Here is an 18,075-nt window from a genome sequence, read left to right as displayed (position 1 = left end):
TAGCTGTGGATATTGCAGGCAAGAATAGGGCCAGATTAGTCTGAGCTGTTCCCACAGCAGGTCCAGACATCAGCCCAGTATTGGAGGGCATCCTAGAGAGGCAGAGGTGGATTGTGACTCACAGTGAAGGAAAGGACACTGGCAGCTGAGATCCAAGAAAAGCATTTATTATTATTCATATATTTTAATTTGTTCTGTAGTTGATCCTAGTTTTTTTTATCTTCGTTGTTTTTCTTTGTTGCTATGGTTGTTTATTTTATTATTGCTATTAGCTCTAAGTTTTTGAGAACATTTTTTAACTCACACTTTTGATTTCATTTATATACTTCTACCTCTTTGTTGGTTTTTTGTGATTCTGTGGGGCTTTTTTCTTGTTTAAATTTTGTTTGTTTGTTTGTTTTTCTTACTGTTCTTTTCCTGCTATAGTTATTCTTTAATATATGTAAATCTTTTATTTCTTTTCTATTTTTTCCTTTTCTTCCTTTTCTTTCTTTATTTCACCATGTTTGTTAGTCTGTTTTGTTTTCTTTGCTTATTCTCCAGTTGACACACTGCTTTTGTCTTGTTTACCAATTTGTGTTTTAGTTAGTTTTGTTTTTAATTGGTTGGTATCAGTTTTGGTTTCCTTTGCTTGCCAAGTCACTCTTGTACTTTCTTGTCTTTGGACTATTTTGGGTTTTGTGTGTGTGTGTATGTGTGTTCCTTTGTTTTTGTTATTATTTGCTTGATTTTGTATTTACCTTTTGTCTGGGGCTCCTCTTTTGTTTCTTATTTTGTTTTGCTATTTTTGTGTTTTTGTTTTAATCCCCTTTAATGCCATAACAAATGGCTTGTGGAGCGTTAGTTCCCCAGGCAAAGATTGGGCCTGAGCCCTTGGAGTGGAAGCTCTGAATCCAGGGCAGTGGACTTCCAGAGACCTACTAACACCAGGGAGTATTGATTATTGAGAACTCCCATGAAGACCTCCACCTGATTCTAAGACCTGGAATCACCCAACTGACAGCAGCACCCAGTGCAAGATGCCTCAGCCAGCCAACAAGTAAGACAGAATACAGACCCAACCACTAGTGGAGAGGCTTGCCACAGACACCCCAAAACCTACCACCGCACACAATCCTGTCCATCAAACTCACCTCCTCCTACCAGAATGCAGACACAAGTCCCTCCCAACACAAAGCCTACACAACCACTGGACCAACCTCACCCACTGAGGGCAGTAACCAGAAGGAAGAAGGTATATGACCCTAAAGCCTGGGGAAAGAAGACTTCAGACAAAGTAAGTTAGAAAAAAATGAAAAGATAGAGAAATATTACACAAATGAAGGAACAAGGTAAAAATTCACCATACCAAATAAATGAAGAGGAAATATGCAAACTACATGAAAAAGAATTCAAAGTAATGATAGTAAAGATGATCCAAAACCTCAAAAACAGAATGGAGAAAATGCAAGGGTCAATTAACACATTTAACAAAGATCTAGAAGAAATTAAGAATAAACAGAATCAAACAATACAATTACTGAAATTAAAAATACTCTAGAAGAAATCAGTAGCAGAATAACTGAGGCAGAAAAACAGATAAATGAGCTGGAAGATAGAATAGTGGAAATAACTGAAGAACAGAATAAAAGGAGAATGAGAAGAATTAAGGATGGTCTCAGAGACCTCTGGGACAATATTAAAGGTACTCACATTTGAATTATAGGGGTCCTAGAAGAAGATGAGAAAAACAAAGGGTCTGAGAAAATTTTTGAAAAGATTATAGTTGAAAACTTCCCTAATATGGGAAAAGAAATAGTCAATTGATCCAAGAAGCACAGAGTCCCATAGAGGATAAACCCAAGGAGAAACATGCCGAGACACATACTAATCAAGCTAACAAAGATTAAACACAGAAAAAGAGTAGTAAAAACAGCAAGGGAAAAGCAGCAAGTAACACACAAAAGGAACCCCATAAGATTAACAATTGATCTTTCAGCATACACTCTGAAGACCAGAGGAAATGGCAGGATGTATTTAAAGTACTGAAAGGGGAAAATATACAACCAAGATTACTCTACCTGGCAAGGATCTCATTCAAAGTTGATGGAAAATTCAAAAGTTTTACAGACAAACAAAAGTTGAGAGAATATAGGCCCCCAAACCAGTTTACAACTATGTTAAAGAGACCTATGGGCAGGAAACACAAGAGAAGGAAAAGACCTACAAAAACAATTTTGAAGAATGCCAATAGGACAGTATATATCCATAATTACTTTAAATGCAAAGGGATTAAATGCTCCAACCAAAACACACAGACAGGCTAAATGGATACAAAAACAAGACCCACATATATTCTGTCTACAAGAGACCCACTTCAGACCCAGAGGCACACACAGACTGAAAGTGAGGAGATGAAAAAAGATATTCCATGCAAATGGAAATCAAAGGAAAGCCAGAGTAGCAATTTTCATATCAGACAAAATAGACCTTAAAATAAAGAAAATTAAAAGAAATAATGAAGGTCACTACATAATGATCAAGGGGTCAATCCAAGAAGAAGACATAACAATTGTTAAGTATTTATGCACTCAACATAGGAGCACCACAATACATAAAGCAAACATTAACAGACATAAAAGGGGAAATTGACAGTAACACAATAGTAGTAGGGGACTTGACATTCCACTTGCACCAATGGACAGATCATCAAAACAGAAAATTAATAAGGAAACAAGGTGTTAAATGACACATTAGACCAGGTGGGACCTAATTGACCTCTTCAGGACATTTCATCTAAATGCAGAACAACACACTTTCTTCTCAAGTGCACATGGAATATTCTCAAGCATAGACCACATCTTGGGTCATAAATCAAGCCTCAGTAAATTTAAGAAAATTGAAATTGTATCAAGCATCTTTTATGACCACAATGCTATGAAACTAGATATCAGTTACAAGGAAAAAAACTGTAAAAAAGCATAAATCCTTGGAGATTACACAATACATTTCTAAATAATGAACAGGTTACTGAAGAAATTAAAAGGGAAATAAAAAAATTCCTAGAAACGAATGCAATGAAAGCATGATGACTCAAAACCTATGGGATGCAGCAAAAGCTGTTCTAAGAGAGAAGCTTATAGCAATACAATCCTACCTTAAGAAACAAGAAAAATATCAAATAGACAACCTAATTTTACACCTAAAACAACTTGGAAAGAACAAAACCCCTCAAGGTTAATAGAGGGAAATAAATCATAAAGTTCAGAGTAGAAATAAATGAAAAAGAAAGAAAGGAAACAATAGTAAAGACTAATAAAACTGAAAGTTGGTTCTTTGAGAAGATAAACAAAATTGACAAACTATTAGCCAGACTCAACAAGGAAAAAGGGGAGAAGAATCAAATCAACAAAATTAGAGATGGAAAAGGAGAAGTTATGATAGACAATGTAGACATACAAAGGATCATAAGAGACTATTATGAGCAACTTTATATGCCAATACAATGGACAACCTGGAAGAAATGGACAGATTCTTTTTTTTTTTGGTTGTGTTTATTTTACTGTTTCAACTAGAATGGACACTCTGCTAATGCATTTCAAACACCTTGAACAGTTTCTGTGCAAGGTAGGCTTCTAAAAAATATTTGTGGATTTAGTGAATTAATAAAATTAGTTATCTTGGTTACAGGTCATCTTCTTTCTTGTGTGGGTTCTTTGAAATATTTGCCATGTATCCCTTTATCACTTAATTCTTATTCCCCAGGGTGCCCTCAGAAGCCTTCAGTTGAAACTTCAGGCATGATGGTTGTGGACACAAGAAAGTCTGCTGGTCAGCTGTTCCAAGCCCCATGGGGTCAGCAGGGCCCTATGATGGTGACAGTGAAGCTGGAGGAAGACCACCCCAGGATTCTTAGAAAAGGTCAACCTTCCAAAACTGAGCCAGGAAGAAATAGAAACTATGAATAAGCCAACTATAAACACTGAAATCAAAACTGATTAAACAAAAATCTCTGAAAAAACAAAAGTACAGGGCCAATTGACTCCACAGGTGAATTCTATCAGACATTTAGAGACAAGCTAATGCCTATCCTTCTCAAACTCTTCCAAAAAATTGCAGAGGAAAGAACACTTTCAAACTCATTCTACAAGGCCACTATCACCCTGATACCAAAACCAGATAAAGACATCACACAAAAAATAAAATTATATGCCAATATCACTGATGAACATAGATGCAAAAATCCTCAAAAAAATTCTAGCAAACAGAATTCAACAGCGTATTAAAAAGGTCATACACCATTAACAAGTTGGGTTTATTCCAGGGATACAAGACTTCTTCAATATACACAAATCAATCATTGTGATACACTGTATTAACAAACTGAAAGATAAAAATTATATGATAATCATGATAATCTCAATAGATGAATAAAAAGCTTTTGAATAAATTCAGCACCCATTTATGATAAAAACTCAACCAAAAATGGGCATAGAAAAAACCTACCTCAGCATAACAAAGGCCATATATGATAAACCCAGTGCAAACATTATTCTCAATGGTGAAAAGCTGAAAGCATTTCCTCTAAGATCAGGCGTAAGACAAGGGTGCTCTCTCTCACCACTATTATTCAACACAGTTTTCAAAGACTTAGCCATGGCAATCAGAGAAAGATTATAAAGAAATAAAAGAAATCCAGATTGGAAAAGAAGAAGTAAAACTCTCACTGTTTGCAGAAGACATGATACTATACATACAAACCCTAAAAATACTATCAGAAAATTACTAGAGCTAATTAGTCAATTTAGTAAAGTTGCAGGATACAAAATCAATATACAGAAATCACTTGCATTCCTATACACTAACAATGAAAAATCAGGAAGAGAAATTAAGAAATCAATCTCATTTACCCTTGCAAAAAAAAAAAAGAATAAAATACCTAGGAATAAACCTACCTAAGGAGACAAAAGAACTGTATACAGAAAACTATAAGACACTGATGAAAACAGTCAAAGACAGCATAAACAGATGGAGAGATAGTCCGTGTTCCTGGGTTGGAAGAACAAGTATTGTGAAAATGACTATACTACTAAAAGCAATCTACAGATTCAGTGCTGCTGCTGCTGCTAAGTCACTTCAGTCGTGTCCGACTCTGTGCGACCCCATAGACAGCAGCCCACCAGGCTCCCCCGTCCCTGGGATTCTCCAGGCAAGAATATTGGAGTACAGATTCAGTGCAATCCCTGTCAAATCACCAATGGCATTTTTCACAGAACTAGAACAAGAAATTTCACAGTTTGTATGGAAATACAAAAGACCCTGAGTAGCCAAAGCAATCTTGAGAAAGAAGAATGAAACTGGAGGAATCAACCTGCCTGTTTCAGACTATACTACAAAGCTACAGTCATTAAGACTGTATGGTACTTTCACAAAAGCAGAAATATAGAGCACTGGAATAAGGTAGAAAGCCCAGAGATAAACCCATACATCTATGGATACCTTATCTTTGACAAAGGAGGCAAGAATATACAATGGAGAAAAGATGGTCTCTTCAATAAGTGCTTCTGGGAAAACTGGACAGCTACATGTTAAAGAATGAAATTAAAACACTTCCTAACACCAGACACAAAGCTGAACTCAAAATGGATTAAAGATCTAAATGTAAGACCAGAAACTCTTAGAGAAAAACATAGGCAGAACAGTCTATGCCATAAATCACAGCAAGATCCTCTATGACTCGCTTTCCAGAGTAATGGAAAAAAAACAAAAAATAAACAAATGAGACCTAATTAAACTTAAGAACTTTTGTACCGCAAAGGAAACTATAAAGATGGTGAAAAGACAACCCTCAGAATGGGAGAAAATAATAGCAAATGAAACAACTGACAAAGGATTAATTTCCAAAATATACAAGCAGCTCATGCAACTCAATACCAGAAAAACAAACAACCCAATCAAAAAAGGGGCAGAAGACCTAAACAGATATTTCAATGAAGAAGACATACAGATGGCTAATAAACATATGGAAAGATGCTCAACATCACTCATTATTAGAGAAATGCAAATCAAAACTATAACAAGATATCACCTGATACCAGTCAGAATGGCCATCATCCAAAAATCTATAAACAATAAATGCTGGAGTGTGGGAAAAAGGGAACTCTCTTGCACTGTTGAAGGGAATGTAAATTGATACAGCTACTATGGAGAACAGTATGGAGATTCCTTTTAAAAACTAGGAATAAAACTACCATATGACCCGACAGTCCCACTACTGGAAGACCAGTACCCTGAGAAATATACCCTGAGAAAACCACAACTGAAAAAGACACATGTATCCCAATATTCATTGCAGCACTCTTTACAATAGCTAGAACAAGGAAGCAACCTAGATGTTCATCAACAGAAGAATGGAATAAAGAAGCTGTAGTACATATATACAATGAAATATTACTCAGCCATAAAAAGGAATGCATTTGAGTCAGTTCTAAAAAGATGAACCTAGAGTCTACTATACAGAGTGAAGTAAGTCAGAAAGAGAAAAAAAAATATCATATATTAATGCATATATATGAAATCTAGAAAGATGGTCCTGATGAACTTACTTGCATGGCAGCGATGGAGACACAGACATAGAGAACAGACTTGTGCACATAGCAGTGGGGGAAGGCGGGGGTGGGACAAATGGAGAGAGTAGCATGGAAGCATATACATTACCACACGTAAAATAAATAGCCAGTGTGAATTTGCTGTATGGCTCAGGGAGCTCAAACCAGTGCTCTGTAAAAACCTAGAGGGCCGCGATCAAGTGGAGATGGGAGGGAACTTCAAGAGGGAGGGGACATATGTATACCTGTGGCTGATTCATGTTGATGGATGGCAGAAACCAACACAATACTGTAAAGCAATTATCCTTTAATTAAAAATAAATTTTTTTAAAAAAATCATTGCAACTATTAGTTATTTTCTCATCTTTAATCAATGTAGCCAAACAGAAGAACAATTCGGTTCAAGAAATTTCCTTAACTAACAATCTCAGACAAAAACAGACTTTTTAGTTAGTTGATAATCCCATGAAAGAGTCTAATTATTAGGAAATAATAATCCCAAGCCATTGACTATGGGTTTCTCTGGTTGAAAGGTAGATAGATGTTTTTTATTTGTTCTTTCTTCTCATCTGTACTTGCTTGTTTATTTGATTGATTTTTCAAGTGAGTAAAACTAAAAACCAGTAGATGGGCACAACCCACTGGTGACATTCTTGGGTCAGTGAAGCTGGCCAATGACAGCCAAACACTGTCAAATACTGTGGGTAGGCTTCAGTGCTCCTTTGTAAATGTAGCCACTAGATGCAGAATATGGCAAGTTCAGCGTGGACCAGGGAATCTGCTACCTAATTCATTTTGTAACACAAGTATAACCTTGATATCAAAACAAGCAAAAATGTTATAAGGAAAAAAAAACAGGATTATAATTACTTTTGAAAATAGATTTTATTTTTTTTTTCTTTATTTTTTTTTTTTTATTAGTTGGAGGCTAATTACTTTACATCATTACAGTAGTTTTTGTTATACATTGAAATGAATTAGCCATGGATTAACATGTATTCCCCATCCCAGTCCCCCCTCCCACCTCCCTCTCCACCCGATCCCTCTGGGTCTTCCCAGTGCACTAGGCCCGAGCACTTGTCTCATGTACCCAACCTGGGCTTGAAAATAGATTTTAAAATACTAAATATGTTCAGTATAATTTAGCAGTTTATGAAAAAAATATAGTGAGAAATGTTGATACCAGGAATGCAATGATAGAAACATTTGATGTAAACATTTGATCTAAACATGTAAACATTTGATGTAAACATTTTGATCTATCATTTTGATAGATGAAAAAGATATTTAATCAGAATTAATATCCTTTCCTGAAATCTAAAAGCTCATAAAATTAGAAGAAAAATCATTATATTGTAATCCAATGGATAAATTTGGATACAGATCAATGACAAGTACTAAAAAAGCTCACTGAAATACTGGCAAAGATTAAATATCCAATAGTACAAAGCATTGTGAAGCTATAAACACATTCCATTAAGTTGTGAGATCTCTGTAAGCTTCTCTTAACCATGACAATTTCTTATAATTCTCTTGTTTTTGATGATCTTGACAGTTTTGAGACGTACTGAAGAGTTGTTTTGTAGACTGTTCCTTAAATTGGGATTTATCTGCTGTTTTTCTCATGATTAGACAAGGATTGTGTGTTTTGGAGAGGAAGATCACGGAGGCAAAGTATCCTCATTATATCATATCAAAAGTATTATCAAGTTAATAGTACCTTTCAGCATGATTTATAAAAAAAAATTAAAAATAAACTCAATATTAAGAAGTAGAGTGAGAAACATTAATTATGTAGTTTATCAGGTCAGTAAAAAAAAATACTAAAAAATATACCTAATTCAAAATTCCTTTATCCAACAACACAATGTCTTTACTACAGCAATAATACATTCAGTCTGCAATGTTTGCTGGTCACACCATTTTTGAAATTTTGACCAAAAACTTTTTCAAGAGGCTAAGATACTCTTTGATAAGGGGACAATGATAAAACTTTAACAATGGTTATAAGATTTCATTTCCTAATTTTAAAATAAGACTTTTATGAAAAAATCCAGTCTCCAATTTTTTTTCCTGGCTTCATTTAGAAAGATTTCTTTCCAATGGTGTGCAAATATTTGGCAGTGTTTAGAGGCCATTTGTTTAGAGGCCATTGGCGGAGAAGGCAATGGCACCCCACTCCAACACTCTCGCCTGGAAAATCCCATGGACGGAGGAGCCTGGTGGGCTGCAGTCCATGGGGTCGCGAAGAGTCAGACATGACTGAGCGACTTCACTTTCACTTTTCACTTTTATGCATTGGAGAAGGAAATGGCAACCCAGTCCAGTGTTCTTGCCTGGAGAATCCCAGGGATGGGGCCGCACAGAGTCGGACACGACTGAAGTGACTTAGCAGCAGCAGCAGAGGCCGTTGGTGTAGTGTCTTGTCTGTGAATTTTGGAGTTTCACAGATTCTGTTACCGCCTACAGCTTCACTCTGTGTTGTTGGATATGCTTTTTAACCTTTCTCTGGGCCCTGACTTCACCTTTTAAGTCAAGCAATGATAGTGATGGTGGTAAAATTCACCTTGCAGGACAGGTATGAAAATGACAGGAACCTGAGTCTGTACATCAGCTGTCCCAAAAGGAGAAGGCAGAGAAAACTCCCTTTGCCCTTCAGGCTTGGCAACCAAGTTCCCCCACCCCATCACCACCTGCCCTCCTCAGATCATCTGTTAAGCAGAAGCTAATAAACCAATCTAGTCTCTCACTCTCCCTCTCTCTTTCCCCAGCTATTCTATACATTAGGGTTCATATGAGGTCTGCTTGCCTTTTACTTCCTTCTGAATATAGTGATTTTTGTGATCTCCATTTTACAGTCTGAAGATTTAATGTACAGCACAGTAGTGGCAGTCAACAATACTGTACTGTACGCTTCAAAATTGCTAGGGGACTAGATTTTAAATGTTCTCACCACAAAACAAATAATAATAATTACGTGATGTAATAAAGTTACTGGCTAAAAGTATAGTGGTAATCATATTGTAATAAATATAAATGTGTCAAATCAACATGTTACTATATATATACCTTAAACTGACATAATATTATATGCCAACATATATGTTATATGGGAGAAGGCAATGGCAACCCACTCCAGTACTCTTGCCTGGAAAATCCCATGGATGGAGGAGCCTGGTAGGCTACAGTCCATGGGGTCATGAAGAGTCGGACACGACTGAGCAACTTCTCTTTCACTTCTCATTTTCATGCACTGGAGAAGGAAATGGCAACCCACTCCAGTATTCTTGCCTGGAGAATCCCAGGGATGGGAGCCTGGTGGGCTGCTGTGTATGGGGTCGCGCAGAGTCAGACATGACTGACGTGACTTAGCAGCAGCAGGAGCATATGTTATATGTCAGCCTTAATTTTTTAAGGCTGAGGAAGGGTGAATTTGCCCATTTGCTTTAACTGAGACATCCAACTTTTCCTGCTCTCCAACATTTGCTCTCCTGGTGTTTGAGCCTTCAGATTCCAACTGAGACTTATGCCAACAGCTCCCTTGGTTCTTAGACCTTTAGATTTGAACTGGAACTATACCCCCGACTTCGCTGGGCCTGCATCTTGCAGATGACAGATCAAGAACTCCTCAGCCTCTGTAGTCATGTGACTCAATCCTTCACAATAAATCTTTTTCTATGTATCTATATATAATCCTACTGTTTCTGTTACCTTAGAGCACATTGAGTAATACAGTGAGTATTCTATGGAATTGTTTCTTTTTTTGGTCCTGATGCTTTCGTTTTTTAATGTTTTGTGTGTGTGTGTGTGTGTGTGTGTGTGGTAAAAAGTCACATAATATAAAACATACTATTTTAACCATAATTAACTGTACAGTTCAGAGGCAGTAAGTACATTTATAGTTTTGTGCAACTCTCAACATCATCCATCCCCAGAAACTTTGTCCCCATTAAACACTAACTCCCCCTCAGCAAAAGAACAAATAAAGATGTGGTACACCCATACAATGGAATATTATTCTGACATAAAAAGGAACAAAGTATGCCATATTCAGAGACATGGATGGAATTGCCATACAGAGTGAAATAAGTCAAAAAGAGAAAAACAAATATTGTATGTTAATATATATATATGTGGAATCTAGAGAAATAGTACAGATGAACCTGCTTGCAAAGCAGAGGTGGAGAACATGGGATGTTGCAAAGCACATGTGGAGAACACGGGATGTGCATACCAAGGGATGAGTGGGGACATTGAGGTTGCCATATATACACTACTCGTATGGAAGACAAGGCTAATGAGAACAATGTATAGCACAGAGGAAAAAACAAAGAAGGTACAACTTGTTCGTGTGACATACATAGTTAACCTTTAAAAGCATTCCAATATACATTATGTACAGAGATCGTTTACTTCTAATAAGGGAATGACACAGTTTAGCTCTGAGTTCCAGGCCAGCTACCAAATATCTGTAGCTGTTTTTCTGTTTGTTTTCTTTCTAAGCATTCAGTGCATCACTCTGAGCTTTGGTAGTCCACTCTAAGGCGCTGTATTTTAAAAGACACACACTCTCCAGTGCTACAAGACATGCCTCAGTTGCTCAGTCAGAAATGAGAGCTAGTTCCTTCTCTGCAGCCAGCTCTGAAATGGCCATGATGGCTTTTAAAAGCCACTGTGTTGAAACTATTAATTACTTGCATGCATCTACAAAGACAGTGGCAGTTTTCTAACACTACTTTTGGGAAGAAGTGCAAGGAGATATCAAAATGACTAAAAAGAATAAATGAAGGCTTTGCCCCTGGTATTTTCCAGAAAAAAAAAAAAAGGAACAATGTTTCCAAAATTAGATATTAGATGAATGGTCTCATATCACTGTAAGTGTACTCTGTCTCATATCACTGTAAGTGTACTCTGATGTATCATTAGACCATGTTTTTTCCCACTGATTAATTCCCTTTTTATTTGATTAAATTCTGGGAATCTCCTATAGCTGATGCTGGAGAACATCTCTGCTAGTCTGTGAACCCTGGAAAGAGCAGGAACCTAGATTTCAGTGACAAACACATTTGTTATACAGGGTAATGAGAATATTCCTCCTCCTCACATGATTTAAGATTTATGATTTAAGAGTACAAGCTGATGTCAAGTCATCTAATTGTACTCTCTCAGCTATTATCTATAGCATCTAAGCTAACAATTGGTTCTTGAGCTTCCTGAAGTGTGGGAAAGGTACTTGGGTATCATACATTACAGGAAGCTTTAATTAGGGTTTCTTAATTTGTAATAACAAAATTGTACTTTAACTCACACCAAAGAACTCAGAGTTAAAAGGTACCAAGATATTTCCTTTTCATGCCACCTATGTTTTTTTTTTTAAAGATTTTTTTTTTCTTTTGATGTGGGCCATCTTTAAAGTCTTTATTGAATTTGTTACAATACAGCTTCTCTTACTTAAATTTTGGTTTTTTGGCCACTAGGTATGGAGGAATCTTAGCTCCCTGACAGGATCAAACCTGTACGCCTTGCACCAGAAGGCAAAGTTTTAACCACTGGGCCACCAGGGAGGTCCCTTTCTCCACCTTCTTATGTAGTAAATTATCCTCATCTCTGAAAAATCTCTTTGAAAACAGACTGAGTATTTAATGTCTTCCAGAAAAAAATATGGTCTTCTGATAAACTTAAGAGACTCTAGATGCTAAAAGTGGGAAATCAATATTTCTAAGCACTGGTCAGCAGATTTGGGGAACCTAATCATGGAATCCTCCAACAATTCTGAATTGCTCATGCCAATGCCAATTTCCCCCTCTGCCAAATGGCATGTGGTCTATGACTCATATACTACAATGTGCTTCTGTTTAACTATTCAGGGTTGAAGTTTCTTTTTCTTTGATAAAATGTGTAATCTTATCAACCCAGAAATTCACATTAGAGAACTGTCTCCTGATCTTTATTGGTAGACATAGAGTTAGTTGCTCAGTCAAGTCTGACTCTTTGCAATCCCATGGACTATAGCCTGCCTGGCCTCTATGCTCATGGGATTCTCCAGGAAAGAATACTGGAGAGGGCGTCCATTCCTCTTTCCAGGGGATCTTCCCAACCCAGCGATCAAACCCAGGTCTCCTGCCCTGCAGGAGGATTCTCTACTGCCTGAGCCACAAGGGAAACCCTTTGTTATGCACATCAAGGATTTTTCTACCTTAGAACTTTAGCAACAACATTCTGGAAGACCACTGCCAGGGAGGAGAGAGAGTAAGCAGACAGAAGCACCTGGATGGGTCACCCGAGAGAACCTGGGACATTGACAGACCTCAGAGAGAGGGCTAAGGGGGCAGTGGACCCAGGGGTTGAGGCTGTCAAAACTGGAGGAGATCCAAGTTTCCATAGGCCATGCCAGGAGCTAATCAAAGATCCTAAGTGTCCAACGAGGCTGCTGGTGTGACTTCAAGGCACCAGTCTGGAGCAACAGATAAGTGGGCTGACCTTCACTGAAGACTGGGTCAACACTGGCTATTGACAGTGTAGGAAAAATGGGGAAGAAAGGAAGGAAGGAAAGAAGGGAAGGAGGGAGGAAAGAAGGCAAGAGAGAAGGGGAGAAAGAAAGGGAGGGAGCAAGGAAGGAAGGAGGGAGGGAGGAAAGAGAAACGTCAAGGTAAAAACAGTTTTCCTGGGAGCTGGAATCCTTTAAGGCTGAAGGATATGACAATAATAGAGGCCTTCAATCCACTGTCTGTTTTTATACATAAAGTTTTATTGAAACTTGGTCATGACCATTTGTTTTTGCTTTGTCCTTGGCTGCTTTGGGGTTACAATGGCAGATCAGAGCTCCTGTGACAGAGATGATTCCCACCTTCCCACCAATGCCCAAAATATTCACTGTCTAGCCCTTCACAGATATATTTGCAGATCCCTGCATTATTAGGTCAGTTCAGAACAGCCTGAAACCTGGGGAGAAACCTTTGAGAACCTGATTTAACCAACATAAAAATCTAACAGCACAGGCCCTCCAACCTGCCTGTCCTCATGGAACTCACATTGTGCAAGGAAGACAGATGACACGTGAGAAATAAGCCCAATGACAGGGAGTAAAGAAAAAGTGTGGGCATCTCCAAGACCCTCAAGCAGGGCCCTGTCCCCACCTGGAGAGCTGGGGAAGGCTCTGCAACTAGTGCTTTCAAGATGACACCTTGAACATGGGGCAAGTTAGCCAAGGAAACAGGATAAGAGGAGTGTTCCAGGCTCATACAAAGGCCTGGACTTGAGAGACAATACACAAGGACCCAAGGGTGTCCAGTGAGTCTGAAGGACGGTGGATGGAACAGCTTTGGAGAATGTGGCTGCCTCTTCCCTCAGGACATCATAATCCTTAATAATGCTGAGGACTTAGGTCTTTAATAAGGACTTTTAGGCAAAGAAAGAATATAATCACATTTATACTTTCAAAAAAACCCACAACACTCTGATAAATCTATACTCAAGAAGGATAGAAATCCCCCAGACCCGGCAGAGATGCCCCCTCATTTACCAAGGCCAACCTGGCCTGAGGTGACCAAAGGAAACAAGCTGTGCGATGGGACAGCCAAGTTAACAGGGCCCGGCTCTTGTCAATTCAGGACATGGCTTTTTGACTCTACGACTCTGCTTGACTTCGAATTTTCTTCAGGGAGATTTGTTCTGCGTTCATTTTCTTCAGAATGCTATTTTTAAAACACGTTGGTCTTGCCTAGACTGAGTTCAGGAGGAAAAAGCAAAGGTTTTTCCACATTTAGGCCTCAGTGATTAGGAAGATCTAAACACACTTGCAGCCGCTGGAGAGCTGAGGTGTGGGGTGATGGGGAGTGAAGAGATGTGAGACGAGGCTTCCTTCCCCCCAGATCCCAGTATGAATATTGGCCTTGGCTTTTCTCCTATAAAGTCCTCCCTTCTGTAAGACCACTCAAGGCCACTGGCAACACGCTATCCCCTCCCCTGAGCTGCTCAGAGACCAGAGCTGCTCCTGCTCCTGGTGAATTTTCAAGTCCCTTTTGAAGCCACAGATTCCAATTTTTTTAAAGAGTCCTTGAAATGTTTTTCACTGCTGACATGTAGTGATTTAGGAAGGGCACCCTTTGTTATTATCAAACCCAGCCAATGATTTCTTTCTCCCAAGGATCATTAGAGGGGGAAAGAAATACTGATTTATACTAAAAAGCAAGAAAAATAGAAAAATACTGCCTTGCGGATAAAAAGGTTGTGGGGTGACAGTGTGTGTCAATAAAGTAAAGATACTGTCCAGGGATAATGAAACTGAGGCCCTTCAGCCCTGGAGGCTACAGCCCATGGAGAAGGGAAAGAAATACACAGTGATTCTTGAGGTGCACATGGGTACCCATGCTTCATGGAGTCACAGTTCAGATGGAGAACTAATGAACTGCTCTTGAGGAAAATAGGATTTAACGCCAAAGTTCCTCCCAGCACTTCAACTCTACATGCATAGTTCTTTCACCTTCATAAAGCAACATAACCCTAATACTTGATTACCAAAATGGGACTTGGCATTTTCTAGCAATTTCAAGGTCTAAAACCACAAAGCGGGCAATGTTTTCTCCCTATATTGCTTCCAAGTCCACTTCCAGAATTCATCAGCAAATATTTGTCACCCTCACTCTTCGTAGTAGGATACACAAATTATTCAAGGGCTTATAATTGAGTGGGGTGGGGAGGGGAGTATAATCCCCTAGGCAGGGAGATGGAAGCTTAAAACAGATAACAACAGGAGTGTTACAGGGCAGAGTATAAGTCTGGAGTTTGGGGAGTAGGGGTGGGGTGGATGCACACAGAAAGAACTTCTATTAAGCATAAGCCTGTAAATAAGTCAATACATTAAAAGCTTAATAATAACCACTATCAGTTTCCAATATTAAAAGTTCTAAGGACAATCATTATAATTTGCTTCTAAAATGTCTAGAAGGCTCTTCCCCCCCTCAAAATATTTAGAAATGCCTCACTTCATACTCAGTCTTAAAGTAAATGATACTTGATCAATGTATTCAAATCATCAGCAACACGTGATTTCTACTGGCCCAGGAAACTGAAAAATGGAAATTAGATTTTAGAATCCAACTTTTCCACTTCTAGCCATGAATCCAGAGCTCAGTATCTAAATTATTGAAAACTAGGAGAATGGAGTTGGTATAGTTCTGTACTAAAGCAGCAGCAGCTTTCTGGGGTAAGATTTTTGCAGTGGCCAGGGCAAAACAGAACTGCACTTTCATAAAGGCAAGTTTAAAAATTTTGCTAGCATTTATACTTTGGGCAGATTATTCAATCTGTTCACCCATTTGCACCATATGTTCCCATACACCACCCCCCAAAACACACACACACACACACACACACACACACACACACACATTCTCAAGAGAATTGATGCATTAAAAAGCATTACTATAAATGAGATAGAAAACAATAGTCATCTGTATTATATATATTATGAAATCATTAATGTATTCTGCAAGTTCCTATCCAAGCCTTGTAGCACTGTTATTGTATAACAAGCTGCCAGCCTTTATGAGTCAGAAACACAACATGCCACAAAGTAATACTTAAAGGAAATGGACTTGCAGAACATAGTCTGCAAATCCTTTAGACCATATAAGTCACTTACCTGGGAACATGAACTTGAAGACACCAGAAGGAACAATGGACTCCACAGTAGAGAGTCAAAAGGTTTTCCAACCTGTTCCAACTCCAGTTTTCCTCATTTAAAGCACTGAACAGAATTCAAGCTTTTTTGAGAACACTATCTATTTGCTTAAGGGTGAATGCCCCGAAGGCCAGACTGAGCAGAGTTCAGTGACACCTGAGGAAAAGTGGAACACATTCAAAATAATAACTGCAAACACAACGCTCTTGGGAAGCTCTCTGACAGTGTCAGCTGGCTTTGGACTGTGTTGACTTGGCTTGGAAGGAAGGGAGCTGGAGTGCCCAGGGAGAGCACTGTGATTCTGGCTGTGTCCAACTCTTCTCTTATAGACCATTATTTTTGAGAAGTTACTTAAAAACATAACAAGGCAGAAAAAAAAAAAAACCTTCAAACTTTTCCACCTGAGTTGGAAAGATCACTCTTGGAAAATCCTTGTGCAGGGCTCTGATATTACTGTCCGCCAACCCCAGAGTTTCATGGAAACAGATAATCTCAAAGAACACCTGAAACAGACTTTTGCTCAACTGAGTGCTCAGATGACCCTTGCACCCTGTCTGAACAGTCAATAACCTCAGGTTGTACCTTCCAAATGAAGCCCCGTGTAAGGCTTTCTTTTTTTAAGTTTTAAATGAATGGAAAACCAAGCCAAATCAATACATATAGCTTCTCCAACAGCTTTGTGCTGCCACCCATATCTGTTCCTCTCCCTTCTTGTTGGTCCTTCCATCTTCTCAAAGGCTCTTATGTCTTCTCTCTCCCTCTCCTGAGCAAACGCTTTCCTAAACACGTCTCACTATGACCTTCAGCAATGAATAGTAACAGCCAACGTTAGTCATCCCCTTATTGAGTGCCTGGCTTGGTTTAAGAGTTTAAGAGTACCACCTTATTTGGACTTCTCCACAATCATAGGAGTTAGGTGCTGTCATCACCATCCCCATTTCTGAAACTCAGAGAAGTGAATAATCCACACAAGTTCTTATAACCAGTGGGTTCAGAAGCTATGCTCCTCACCCTTCTAAGCTAACCCTCTTCCACCCCATTTCACTCTGAAATGCTGTGGACCAACCAGTGCTTCTCAGTTCGCAGAAACTAAGATCAAATTAAATGATAATATAAAAATTTTTAAATTACAAATTTTTCTGCCATAAGGCTTCCTTTGAAATTCAGTTTCCACTACTCTTTGTCTCTACTGGATTCTATACATAAGACAGTTTGTGATTTAGCTCCAAATTTTGTGGGTTATTATATTTAGGTGTTAAAATCTCAATATATCAAGGTCAGCAAAGATGAGAAAGATTTCTTGATGTTCCCCTATCTGAACTGGTTGGAAAATCCCAGGAGTGGGTTGACTTCTGAGGCAATGAAGATAGAATAATGTTGGGTGTGGCATCAGTTAGGACACAGGAAAAAAGACTTGACACAAAACCAAAACGGCAGCCCTGCTGTGGGATCATACTTTTGATTGGGAGAAGATTCTCAGCAGAATTTTGCTAGCTTTGTTTTGGTGAAATTGTCGACAATAGCCAAAGGATGAAAATGCTAAGGAGAAAACTGGGCAGAGCTTCTCACTGGTCCTACTGTCCTAAACTTCCCTTTGTGGGGAAGTCCTTCCCTGGAGGAAGATAAAGATAAAGTTTTAGAGTGGGAAACAAGATTGCAGATACTTTATTCAAGCCCCTCATCCTGTAGATGAGAAGTAAGGACAGGACAGTGACCTGTCCAGGGCCTCTGGGGGGGCTAATGGTGTCTTCCTTTGCTCCTTCAACTCTAGCCCCTTGATGGAGTCAGCCTGGGCAGAGTGAATGC

The 18,075-nt window shown here is 38.6% G+C and overlaps 1 protein-coding gene across 3 annotated transcripts in view; it reads right to left on the bottom strand.

Annotated features, from left to right (window-relative positions):
• Positions 1 to 16,345, bottom strand: part of ABCB11 (ATP binding cassette subfamily B member 11) — a 109,527-nt gene extending 93,182 nt beyond the window's left edge. For 2 of the 3 annotated variants that reach the window (XM_070476081.1, XM_070476079.1), the window contains exon 1: positions 16,231 to 16,328. The gene's annotated coding sequence lies outside the window, so the exon portion shown is untranslated. Of the gene's footprint in view, positions 1 to 16,230 lie in introns of all 3 variants that reach the window. The other variant, XM_070476083.1, reaches the window with a different exon arrangement.
• Positions 16,346 to 18,075: the final 1,730 nt, after the last annotated feature.

Source organism: Odocoileus virginianus, chromosome 13 (assembly GCF_023699985.2).
Source record: "Odocoileus virginianus isolate 20LAN1187 ecotype Illinois chromosome 13, Ovbor_1.2, whole genome shotgun sequence".
NCBI lineage: Eukaryota > Metazoa > Chordata > Mammalia > Artiodactyla > Cervidae > Odocoileus > Odocoileus virginianus.
This window is presented reverse-complemented; position numbering and strand designations above follow the sequence as displayed.